Source organism: Bombus huntii, chromosome 17 (assembly GCF_024542735.1).
Source record: "Bombus huntii isolate Logan2020A chromosome 17, iyBomHunt1.1, whole genome shotgun sequence".
NCBI classification, from domain to species: domain Eukaryota; kingdom Metazoa; phylum Arthropoda; class Insecta; order Hymenoptera; family Apidae; genus Bombus; species Bombus huntii.
The window spans coordinates 112,779-125,990 of NC_066254.1; positions in this window are offsets into that span (position 1 = coordinate 112,779).

Below are 13,212 nucleotides of genomic sequence, written 5' to 3' on the forward strand. Positions count from 1 at the left end.
TCGCGAGGAAAACGCGTCAGCGAAAGGCGTAAATTCTCGCTACGATTCGGTGAATCGACGCCGCGAAGTAGTCGTTCCTCTATTTCGATTAAGATAACAGAGGTAGTTTAATGAATTTAACACTGTTTTAACGGGTTAACATAAAATAGTAAATTTGACAATAATATGATGCCACAAATTGTTTAACAATGAATACAGTAAATATGTTACAGAAAGTTGACCCGACTTTACGATATCTCTCAATGAATTCGTTAGATTATGCGACTTTAATTTTAATCGTCAGATCTCTCGATGTATAACGTTTGACTCTTCAGAAGGGACTGATTGCTCTTCGATCATTTCTTTGTCTTCTCTGGGAGACGACCCCCATGTAACGTCAATTCACATCAGAGACCAGGCCACACACCACGGACAGGATGGCACCCATATGTCTGCATATCCTTGGTGCGCACCCTCAATAGTCTTAAGTGCCCACCAGGGGCCTTGGCATTTTCATAGTTAAGGTCCTTCGAACCAAGCGAGTATTTCCTGTCTTAGATTTCCCTTTACGTTTATTGTCTACCACGTGTTAGCTTAGAAAGTTGGTTTTCTCCACATCTGGTATGTTCCGTTAGCAACTTTCTCGCGAGGGCGGCTAAAACCCTTCCTGGTCCACCAATCGTCTTATTATCCAATCGGAGACGGTGTCTACTGCCCTCACTTCCTTAACCAAAATTGTCATCAACAAATCCGATAGTCCCGTGTCCTTAGACACACCCACCCCTCGCTTTCCTCAGACACAGTATCGTCAATAAAACTTCACTTATTCTGTATCCTTAGAATAGTCAACATATCTATATCGGTCTCTACCCTTATAAGTCGCGTACTTAATGTATTGTTGTAACTAAGTCTTACATAACGTGGTTGGAGTGAATTGTGATTTATGTTAATTCAGTGCGTGTTACATTGTGATTGCTGAATTCACAATAAAGGTTGATTAAAACAAAGTTAATAGTTGTGTTACGACTCAACTATATTTTATTTTCACCAACCAACCCTAAAAATTACGTGACACCCACTACGTTCGAGTCACGCCACCGTTCGCGCCTATGATCACGTATGCCACCTTCTTATGTGGAAAAGTAACGGACCAAAATTGACGTTTATAGATCTCGCTGCTTGGTGACAACTATGCGCTCGTAGATACATTGTATATGTTCCGTAGGGCAGATAAGACGATCTGCCTGCGACTCTGTAGGACCGCGAGCGACGGTTAGAAATACAGCCTGTGGCGTAACAATTATACATCGTTACCAGATGAATGTACGGAACAAGGCTTTTGGAATTTCTCTGCCCAGGCACTGATTCATTTAAAACTTTACTATTAGTTGGTGCAAATCACAGGTAAATGCGACAACAATGCAGCAATGCTTTGTACAATTGAAATATGACGTCGTTTACTCTATCCTTGACCAGAAATTTATCGTAATGATAGAAAATAATTATCTTTTAATTATCTAACAGACCTCCGAGAATAACAAGTCTCACAGTTTTGCGAATTTGTGTGTTCCTTTTGTGTATTTCCATCCTCTGAGAAATGTATACGTGGCTGAAACAACTGATGCTTTTCGTTTCATGAGAAATAAAACGTTGGATAGAATGCCTTGGTGAACTATCATCTGAATAGCCCATTTTCTAAGCGTTGATAAAGCTGGAAATGGATAATGATTCTTTCTCAAAACGTGATAGGCTTCTGGACTCACGGTGCTCAATATTATGGCAGTACACATGGTTGCCACACTCTACTTGACTCTTTTTTTTTATCATTTATTAGAACATTACTGAAAACTCTCAATGCGAGAATTGATTGTAATTTTAACAAATAAATAAAAAAAAATCTATTAGAACATCTATTTGTTTTTGAATGAATATCCTTTTCAAAATATTACGTACATTTTCTTTGATTATGTTTTGTAATTTGAGATGTTCCTCTTTCTAATCGATTTAATTTTATTTCAGCGTTTTGTTTTCTTTACTCCTTTTCTTCAGTTATTCGTTTAAATCGTTTGTATCTTTCGTTTGACATTTGAAAAAAATACAAATTATTAAGAAAACTTTTTTTTTCTGTTTATTGATAGGTTATAATAGTATGAAAACGTTGTGAAAATGTCAAATTTTATAACGCCCTAATTTCTTTAGAATAAATATCTTTATTTATTTAAAGTAGATACTTTACTACACATTACACAAAATTAATTAGAGTAAATTTTTGTGATTCTGGGCTAGATTGCTCAGAAGATGTATCTGCATCACTTTCTATCGATGTGTTAATTACATTAGTTGTAATTGTATTGGGACTGTTTTCACTGGTGAAAAAGAAATTTTAGATAGAGTGAATATATTATATTATATAATATACAATAGTACTAGTAGCATATATTAATATCAATAATTGACAATTTGCTAAATAAGCTGATTTTTCTTTGTATTTTCAGCATGGAGAAATGTATAGAGCTTATACGAGCTACAGAAATGTAATTAATTGAACCATTACAAATACATAGAACAAACAAATACTCATATATTATGACCGTGAATACCATTTTGAATGTTAATTTTTTTATTTTAGGCTTCCATCCATCTGAAAGCGATTTCCTTATTTTTAGGAAAAGAGAAAAACACTCAATGACAAACTTACTAACATTACACATGATATATCTAACTATTTATATGTCGGAGATGAAAGGAAACCGGAGCCTTTCCTTTGAAATTTTGGGAAAATCCTCTAATACTTTAGCCTAGATTCTATCAGCAGTAATTAAGCAATTGTTGTCATTCAATCTGATTGTAATTGTTCGAGGTTTGTGATAGTGAGATTGGGCTCGAGGCGACACAACTGATCGCCGAACGTAGCCACGGTCAGGAGATGGACGTTTTACCTGACGGAGGTGTGGATTGGTTGTATGGTTCTCCCTGGAAATGTGGTTGTGCTGACATACGGCCTCAAGAACGGGCCTAGCCACGTGTGATTTTACCTCGGAGGTCCCAATATAATGGGACACACGTTTTATTAATAATGAAACTCCAGGCATAAACTGCCTAGCAACGGCGATTGGAACTTTCTCGATGCTTCTAATGAGTATAAAACAAACGAACGCAATTGTAAAGAGTGGAAAGTTTTCATCAGTCTGGCGTGCGATTCGTGCGATCGCCTTGGAAAGTTACACATCGAGCAGTTTATACCGAGCGTCCCAGCAATAGTATTTTGTGCTTAAAAGTATTCTACGCTTAGTAAAGAGTTATTCTTGACCGTGGATTCGTTATCGAACCCAAGAACATTATCAATTGCATCTTGCGTGTTTAAACACCACGGTTGTTCGTTAAACTTTGTAAAAGTCATTTTTGTACCTGTAAATATAATCTTTGTTGTACAAAACGATGTCTAATTCAAAAGAAGATCTGTTACGCGCCCTAAATTCTAACGATAACCAGACATATATAAATAAAATAGTTTTGATACACACAGAATAATTATGTAAATATGTATATCTATATTATAATATACTTTTAATTATTGCAATTAACTTTATACGGAAAATTTTTTCTATAAAATCAAAAATGATAGAGGTACTATATGGTTGCCATTTAAATGTCCCGCTTTGTATATTCAAGATAGTGGTCAGATGGCGCTCTTGTCACGTAGGAGACACAAGAAATCACGAAACTGACAGATCACCGGTGATTCCTTGCGTCGCAGTTCGACCGTTTCACAAATAAGGTAACGAATTGAACTTTAGACACAGTAGTAAAACTGATTGTACGAATCCAACAGAGTGCCGGTTCAGAGTGTTAAAACAGAGACTGTCGAGAGCTGATTTTAGCAAGGTTTATATACTATAGGTTTGGCTCTTATAGAGGGGGTGTCGCCCAAGCCCAGGTCAGAGATCGCCATGCTGTTACTGTTTTCTGACACTGGAACACACTCTACGTTGTCGTTTCGATGGTCTGCGGGATGTTCGTTAGATCCCCTTGGATTTCCTATCGCAAATTTATGGCTCTGTGACACTCGCTTGGTTCAACCGCCATGACTACATAGAAATCTTTTACTCTCCTACAGAACCACGGTAAAATATACAACGTACTATATACAACGATATAAAGAACACAGTTTGTTTTCCTTCCAAATAAATTAAAAAATGTTTGCGTCTTGTTTGATGTTTTCACGGTTGCAGGATACGATATCTTTTTAAACGTACATATCCTTTCATAAAACTAGCATTTAATTCTACGGTAACATAAACTTAGTTCTCAGATTTCTACTCGGAATACAACTAAACTTTTACGTCATAAATGTAAATTGCAAAGTAATTAATAAAATATAAAATATAATACATGTATAAATATAAACGTAATCTAACGTTATCTACATGATATGCATATAAATATCTATATTACCATTTTTCATTATTAGCTGTATTTTCGACCTGTTGCGGGGAGACGCGCTCGAGAGGAAACTCGTCAACGGGAGTTGTAAATTCCCGTTACGATTGTAATAATCGACGCCGCGAACAGATCGATCCCCTGATTTCCGTTGAAATAATAGGGGTGGTTGAGGTGGTATAACGCTGCGATTAACGGGGTTATAAACTGTGTATTTCCAACAACTTTACACAAGATAGTAACGCCGATGCGTAAGATGTCAGTGAAGAATAAATGGATTACTCTTAGATGAGAGAATCAGTGTAGAGGTGATGACTGATCTGAAAACAGAGCTCGAGTCCTGATAGATATGTTGTCGTCGAAGAAATCTTGAAGTGATGAGTCTGTTAGAACTGAGAGATAACTGAACCTCCGCTCTCATGTAATTACGGAGGAAAGCTCGGTGTGTGGGTATTTTTTGAACGAAGGAAGCGGATTCGTTGTTCACACTTTTCGTTATGAAAATTGAGTGTAACGATCCGCGATACCCATTGGTTATGGCCAGCGTTAATGAATGAAGATAGGAGGAGGAAGCCTCCTACCAACATGGTTCATGGGTGACCTTGTTTATGGAAAAAAGCAGCTTTTTCGTAAACCATACTCCACGTAAACCTTATTCCATCCATCGGTCAAGATAATCACCAGATGTCTCAGCATCCTTAGTCAGACCTGCAATAATCCTAAGATCTGTCATAAATTTTAGCATTTTTTATAATCAAGGCTCTTAAATTCCTCAAGTATCATTTAAGTAACGAGAATTTACGACTCTCGTTGGCGCATTCTACCACGAACGCGTCACTCCGCGAAGCGGACGAACAAGTCTATCTTTACTGCGTGTGACGGTAAATCCACATCAATATATTCTTAATCGTATCGCTCGGCATTTTAATTAGCATAGGTTACTTTTAATGGACTCTGCACCTACACACTGAACCGCACGCATGTGTTTATAGCCGATATCAATCAAGTGTGTGGTAGAACAATGAGCGGCCTAGTGTTTCTTTTCATCGGTTGTTATGTGTTTTCTTTTGTATCTACTTTCCTATAATATCTATTTATTTATCTCTCATCCCTGTGAATTCTGTGGAAGGCATAAATCTGAAGGAAGGGCGAGGGCCAATACTTATGATGTCGACAAGTGATGATTGCGACGAAACACGCAAATGTCATAACGCCTATCGTAATAGCAGAAGAAGGATTATCATCTACTTACAATAAGCCTGCTATCGCGAATGAGATTCGTTGCGTGATTAAAAATGTAGTAAGTTGTGGTGCAGATATAATCAACGAGAAATTTGTAAAGAAGGCGATAACAAAATAAATGTTCGAGAATTCAATAACATCATTTAAATTATTGTAGTGATTAATGATCCGATGATATTTTTGATATATATTGTATTGATAATGATAATTGACAATTAATAGAAGACACAATTAAATATACAATGTCAAGGAATCTACGATCGCATGTTACTTGTTGCTATTTCCAGTCTGTGTTCTTTACCGAAGATCGAACAACAACGCGACTTCACGATAGTAGATACCGACACGTGTGTCACAGGGCTTTAATGAATTTCGGCGTGAAACACCTCAAGATATACATACCTTTAATAACATCACCCTCTTACTGAAACTGGATAATGTCATGCATTAATGATACGATTAACATTTTTACTTCCAAAACCAAAGTAGAAATACCTTTGAATCATCTTAAGGCGTGAAAAATTGACAGCAGTTGAGTTTTTATCATAGATTGCTTCTACGTTTACATTTTAATGATATTTTCATTACGTATAAGTTTTTACTGATTAAGATGAAGGTGAAAATGTTTGAATTGCTAATTGCATCTCATACGAACGATCTATTGTGGTGGTATTGAAAAGAAATACCACACAGTCAGTGTAAAAGATATTCATACAACAACTAACTGTGACAAAAATTAAAATTATGGTAGAATATCGTTAAGTAAGAAATTTTTTGCAAATGAATAATGTGTATATATTCTTACAGGTCTCCAAAGTAATTTAGGAAAAAATTCCTGTTACATATTCCTGTTCTGAAAATATTAATAAGAATCTAGCTAATGATAAAAATGTATGTGTAATATATATTCGAACAGTTCGCGGTTCATAGGATAAAAAGTATATAAATATTTTTAAGAATAATCTGCATCAATGCATAAAAAATGAATTTGGACGGCAATTTCGTCCTGATACAAGGTAACTATCCAAAGCACGATAATAAACGATATACAATGATATGCAACACAATGCTAATACACGATCGTTAATTTTGTATCATATTTGGAAACACTTAAAAATAGCTTTATAGTACAAACATTATTGAAAATATATGGGACCACCTGAAACGAAAAATATCGAGTCACCATATTTCATCAAGAAATCATTTAAAGGAGGTTTTTTTAGGAGAACGGAAAAATATTTTCACGACAGTTTGAAGCCATAAAATCAAATGGAAACTTCCCACTAACAAGAAACGGTGGAGATCGGTTAGATTCTGAAACTTTGTAGATTTGAAAGGCGGCGCATAATATTAGACTCGTATCTTTTTTAGCTGCGATATGCCTAATGCTAATGCCTAAGAGATTATTTCGCAAGCAGTTAAATGCAGATAAAAATTTGTTAATACAAATTTCACGATGTCCAGCGTATTGAAAGAAACCTCTCTTGTTAATCACAAGTATTCAAAATTGTTTGAAGAAATTACGCTAGTCATGTTCATTTGAGAGATTATGGCAGCAATACATATGACAAAAAAAATTGCATTTTTATTATCAATGCTACGACATGTATATATATGGGTTCTAATTAATGTAAATATCCTATTTATATTCCGATATTTCATTTTGTATTTATTACGCAGACGACCGAAATCAGTGTCGCCGACGATCAACGGTACAAGCATTTTCACTGATGATTTGATAATAGTAGTGGCCGTGGATGCTATCGTTCGAGAATGTTTATTAGAACTAATAAGGATTACGATTTTTGTACATTCATATTTTTACTAATCTGATTACTACAAACCAATGCCATTATATATGCATATTGCTATATATCGCATTTTTAATTTTATTACATTCGAAGTCCAATATTGTGGAACCTGAAGAACGAGGTGGTCCATGAGGAGCAGGTCTGCGTTCTGTCCGCAAGAACACAAATGTTTAATTAAAAAATTGGCGAACTGGTCAACAATGAGGTAGGCCGCAAGCAATCATACATGCAATAGATTGAGTTTACGCCTGTGCATTAACTTTAATACAATTTGTTATGGAGTCACGAACGTAAAAATCGCAAATATAATGCACTTGTTATCGATGCAGGCACATAATTCCATTCTTGATTAAATCAAAATTAAAATTATCGCATGCAGTCTTTCGCGAATCATAACCCTGATATATCTTGATCGAGGATGTTACTGCATTGGTTATATGGCACAAAAGCGTAGTTGCATCATAAGTAGCATCCGATGGCAAAATTTGTTAAAATTATAAGTTTTGTCTCACATTCGCCGATGATCGATTTAAAATATACTATGTAAACACTTTAACGAATATACATGAGTAAAGGCGATATTTAATTTTGTTTTTAGGAACACATGGTCGATTTAATTTTTGATATGGATTTAAATGCCGTAATATTAAGTTCTGGATCGCCAAGTTTTTCACTTAGTTGCTGAAAACATATTGTGAATAACGCCAATTTAAGGAGTGGAAGGAGTAGTTTGCGAACCATATATCCCTGTGCTTGGCTTCATTTCCTTACACGAACGAAAATATGTCAGCTCGAGCATAGTGCAGAACGATTCCAAATGAACGATGCATGGTTAGTAGCTTACAAGTCGTAGAGAAGCAGATTACGGGATTCGCAGACGTAAATCATCCTGCGAGACGTTTTTTAAGAAAAATCATAGATTGAAAATCAAATCTGTGTGCTCATTAAAATCCGTAACGTCATATCGTAAACTGCTCCAGGGTGTTTTCGAATTGAGAGGATTAGTATTTCCTCTGAACCTTCGCCTTCATAAATAATTAATAAACAAATATATATGTAAACAATTTTTTTGCAAGTTTACACATCGTAGGAAAATCACACACGCACAGCGGTGGCCGAACTGTTCCGAGATAAATCGTAACAAAAATAGCAATATTCACAGAAAAACCACGTACGCATTACAAATTTATGAGCTGTTAATAAATGTGGCAATACGCTGTCTTCTATGAATCACACACAATTTCTGTACAAATCATTGATCATTTATATTGCGATATTCACATACATACACATGAAATAAAATCCTACATCCTATTTATATCTAACTTAAATAGAAACCTACCTACTACTTATTATGTGAAATAATATTTTATTCAGCATGAATATTACATTTAGTCTCTATTTCGTTGATTGTACCATATATTTTAACGCCGACTGGTCAAAAAACGACAAGGTTTGTGAGTAAACAACTTGAGAATCAAAGTGAGCCTTTAGAACTAATGAAGGATTCTTAGAAAAGCTTTACTTTAGAATTATTTTATTTTAAAATATATTTATTTTCTATCATCATTGTTTATTTCTCAGTAGACTTTTCAATGGTAAATTATTATTGTTAACGAATAACTATCTCGTAACATTTGTATGTTGGAGAATGAAAGAAGTTTTTGTCATTATAATTGTGGCGGATCGGTATCAATAGGACGCCGACAGGTCGAGGCATCAACGCGGCGCAACACCTCCCGGGCGATCCGCTGGTACCAACCGCCAACACTAGAGGGCTACGACGACAACGAGTCTGTCTAACTTGCTAGCGGTCGAATATACGGACGATTGATACAAATACCGCACCTAGCGAGACTCCCTCTACGTTTAAGGCAGGGACTACCGGGCATAGCCTTACCGACGAGTCCACCGGTAGTCCCGGGACGAAACACAAACTCTCTTTTCATCCGCCACATAATGTTGACATTATAATGGAAAAATGTTCATATTCAGTAAGCAGATGAATAATTACTTACAGCTCTGAAATCATGTGCGTATAAATACCTACATTCTTATTAAAATTTTATAGAAAAAATAAACAATGTCATAAATGGATTTATTTAGAAAGGAGACGAATGAAAAAACAAAGTGAAAAGAATGATAAATCCCTTCCTCATAAATTGTATTCATATTGTCTTTGGTTCAAAAATAAAAAAGTAACGTTCAAGTAGTCAGTATACAAAACATAGTATTATCCATAACAAAATTATTATACCGGATATTTTGGTGATCTGATGTATCCAGTACAACCTGAAATAACCAACAATATATGTATTTATATTAGTTCCTATTTTTTTATTCGAAGATACTTTTATACGTACCTTGCTAATCGTTGACGGGCTGTTGACTGAAACTCTTGTTTTAGAACAAATTTCTTAATTCCCATCAGGTAAACTTCAACATACTTCTCTCAATTCATGTCCCGTAAGTCTAGTTTGACCATATCGCTGTCGTTGAACATTTTCACCTTCATGGCCAAGTCGGAACAGTTATCCCTTTGGAAAGTCCTTTCGTGTGTCACGTAATTTTTGGGTTGGTCGGTGAAAATAAAATATAGTTGAGTCGTAACACCACTATTTACTTGGTTTTAATCAACCTTTATTATGAATTCACCAATCACAATGTAACACGCACTGAATTAACATAAATCACAATTTACTCCAACCACGTTATGTAAGACTTAGTTACAACAATACATTAACTACGCGACTTATAAGAGTAGAGACCGACATAGATATGTTGACTATTCTAAGGATACAGAATAAGTGAAGTTTTATTGACGATACTGTGTCTGAGGAAAGCGAGGGGTGGGTGTGTCTAAGGACACGGGACTATCGGATTTGTTGATGACAATTTTGGTTAAGGAAGTGAGGGCAGTAGACACCATCTCCGATTGGATAATAGGACGGTTGGTGGACCAGGAAGGGTTTTAGCCGCCCTCGCGAGAAAGTTGCCAACGGAACATACCAGATGTGGAGGAAACCAACTTTCTAAGCTAACACGTGGTAGACAATAAACGTAAAGGGAAATTTAAGACAGGAAATACTCGCTTGGTCCGAAGGACCTTAACTATAAAAATGCCAAGGCCCCCCTGGTGGGCACTTAAGACTATTGAGGGTGCGCTCCAAGGATATGCAGACATCTGGGTGCCATCCTGTCCGTGGTGTGTGGCCTGGTCTCTGATATGAATTGACGTTACACGTGCGTGGTGAAAACTGCTATCGATGTGAATAGCTTAATGCCATGTTTGAGAAGTTCCATCATTCTGAAATATCATTTTTATTTATTATTATAGATGAAGTCGGAGATTATCCCAGAAAGATTGCCCTCGTTGTTCGAGGATCGATAGAATACATTCATTGGTATACTATTGTTTACTATTGTATACAGTATTGGTATACTGGAACATTGGTTTACTACCTCGGAGTCTTAAAAAGATATCTATAAAGAACGCACGAAAAACATGCGGAATTACACTCGGACCATTGTACATACATCTAGTAGCTAGGACTGGACAACCTGGATACCATAGCGTATCGTTCAGTGGCATTTCTGTGCTATATTTTTCCATAGCATTTATCATCGGACCTCATCTTGTTAATTGAAACATTTTCATTTGTATACTTATTGGAATTATACTTAAAGTAAAGTTTACTATCATCCGAGTATCTCGGGGAATATTATGGAATTGGAATAAATATTGTAATATCGTAGAATAGCTTTGATTGGAGATCGGCTGAAATTAGAAAACACCGTGTACGTCGTCTTTCGTGGTTTGTTTACATCCAAGAGCGCCTAGTAACAGTGACGCGAGAAAAGATAAGCAGCGTCAAAACAGAAGTACGGTTCCATATTTCAAGGAGTGGCAATCGAGAGGCCAGAGTATGTGAGCCGAAAAGTGTGTGTGTGTGTGTGTGTGTGTGTGTGTGTGTGAGAGAGGACGAGAGCAAGAGTGAGCACGACCGAGCAGGAGTGTATTGGCGAAGATCAGAGCTAATTGAGTCGTCAAAGAGTAGAGTCGTGAGAATTGATAGAGCTGTTAGAGAGAGAGAGAGAGTGTGTGTGTTAGAATCGTTGTGACGAGAGTGGTCAAATAACTGTAAAGTTATTTGATATAGATACGAGTATTGCATTTAGTTTCCGTTAAATAAATATCGTTCTCTGTCCAATTTATATTTGTATATTCAATTTAATATTAATAAATTGTAAGGAATCGGAAAAAAATTTCTATTATTATTTTCCGATATTACAATATTATATTGTATCGCTATTATTCTAAACTAATGACATATTGGGATCTTCTACGTTCGATTGCGTTTCCAGTGTCCAAGTTACTTAAATAAATTGAAACTTTTAGAATACTCTAACATTGGAATTACATTAGTAGAAAAAAATTCGTAATAAATATTACTTAAAAGGGTTAGCGTTCCTCGTACAGTTGTAAACTTTAATTTCAAGATCAGGATGTAGCGTGGCATGTCATTCAGTACATATTATCGTGTCGATTACGAAATCAACAGGCACTAAGTCCGATCTTGCATCTCTCCTGCCCCGTACTGCTGTTGCACATCCTCTGCCGATTAGCATAATGGTACCTGATAACATTAAATTGGTTTAGAAATTATTTGTGAATTTTGATTGCCAGAAATATAGCGCTAAATAGATAAGAGAGAATTCTCGTAATAGTGAGCAACAACAAATATAAACTATAATAATGATGATCTAGTGAAAAGCCTCTCATTTATCCTCTTACAGACAAATCGATTAACTCCACTTTCGTGAAATGTAAGGAGCGTTGAACAATTACTATTGAAAAAAATCTATGAAAATACCTGTAAATGCAGAAATATTCTGTATCCATCCAGGACATGGTTCTTCCACAGAGACTCCAATTATACTTGGCCGGACTATCGCAACTGGCAGATCTTTGCACTTGCTTGTTACTATCTGCACTGCCAAATTCTTACTGAATGTGTATGTGTTTGGATCAGTTCTTAAAATTTTTTTTTCTATTTGGTTGATGGATGTTTTTCCTAATTTGTCACACATATCGATCACCTCTGAAGGTTTCAAACTCGTGCTGCAAAATCAATAATATGTGAACATATTCTTCACTTTACAATTATAAATATAATATTCGTAAACGACGGAACAACGCCTGTGTATAACTTATCCTTACGTATAAACTTCTTCCCTGATCTCATAAGCTGTGCTAACGTGGACGAAGCTAATCGGATGACTCAGTTCGTTCCAAAGTTCGATAACACGAGTAGTACCATTCGTATTCACATTAATAGCTGCGTGCAACGGCTCGTTGAATCTCACAGTGGCCGCGACATGAAACAATATGTTTACTTTCTCTAACTACACATTTCTATTTTCTCGCGAAGGACTTAAATCCGGTAGACTCACGCCACCTTTCACATGGTAAACTTTGGTCAAAACTGAGAGATGTTTCGCTTTGATGTTGTCGTAAATCTGAAAACAAAATAACACCAGCTCAATTCCAGAAAAGAAATTTAATCAATTTGGCTCCTGACAAGCTTAAATATTGAAAGAAACAAGAAGAATATTTACGAACGGGATCATCTATGAGCTTCTTAAATCGCTGTTCTATCGTTTCGTTAGTTTTTGGGCGAATTAGTATAAAAATGGCAGCGATGCGTGTACGCAGTGATGCATCAGTTTTTCCAGTAGA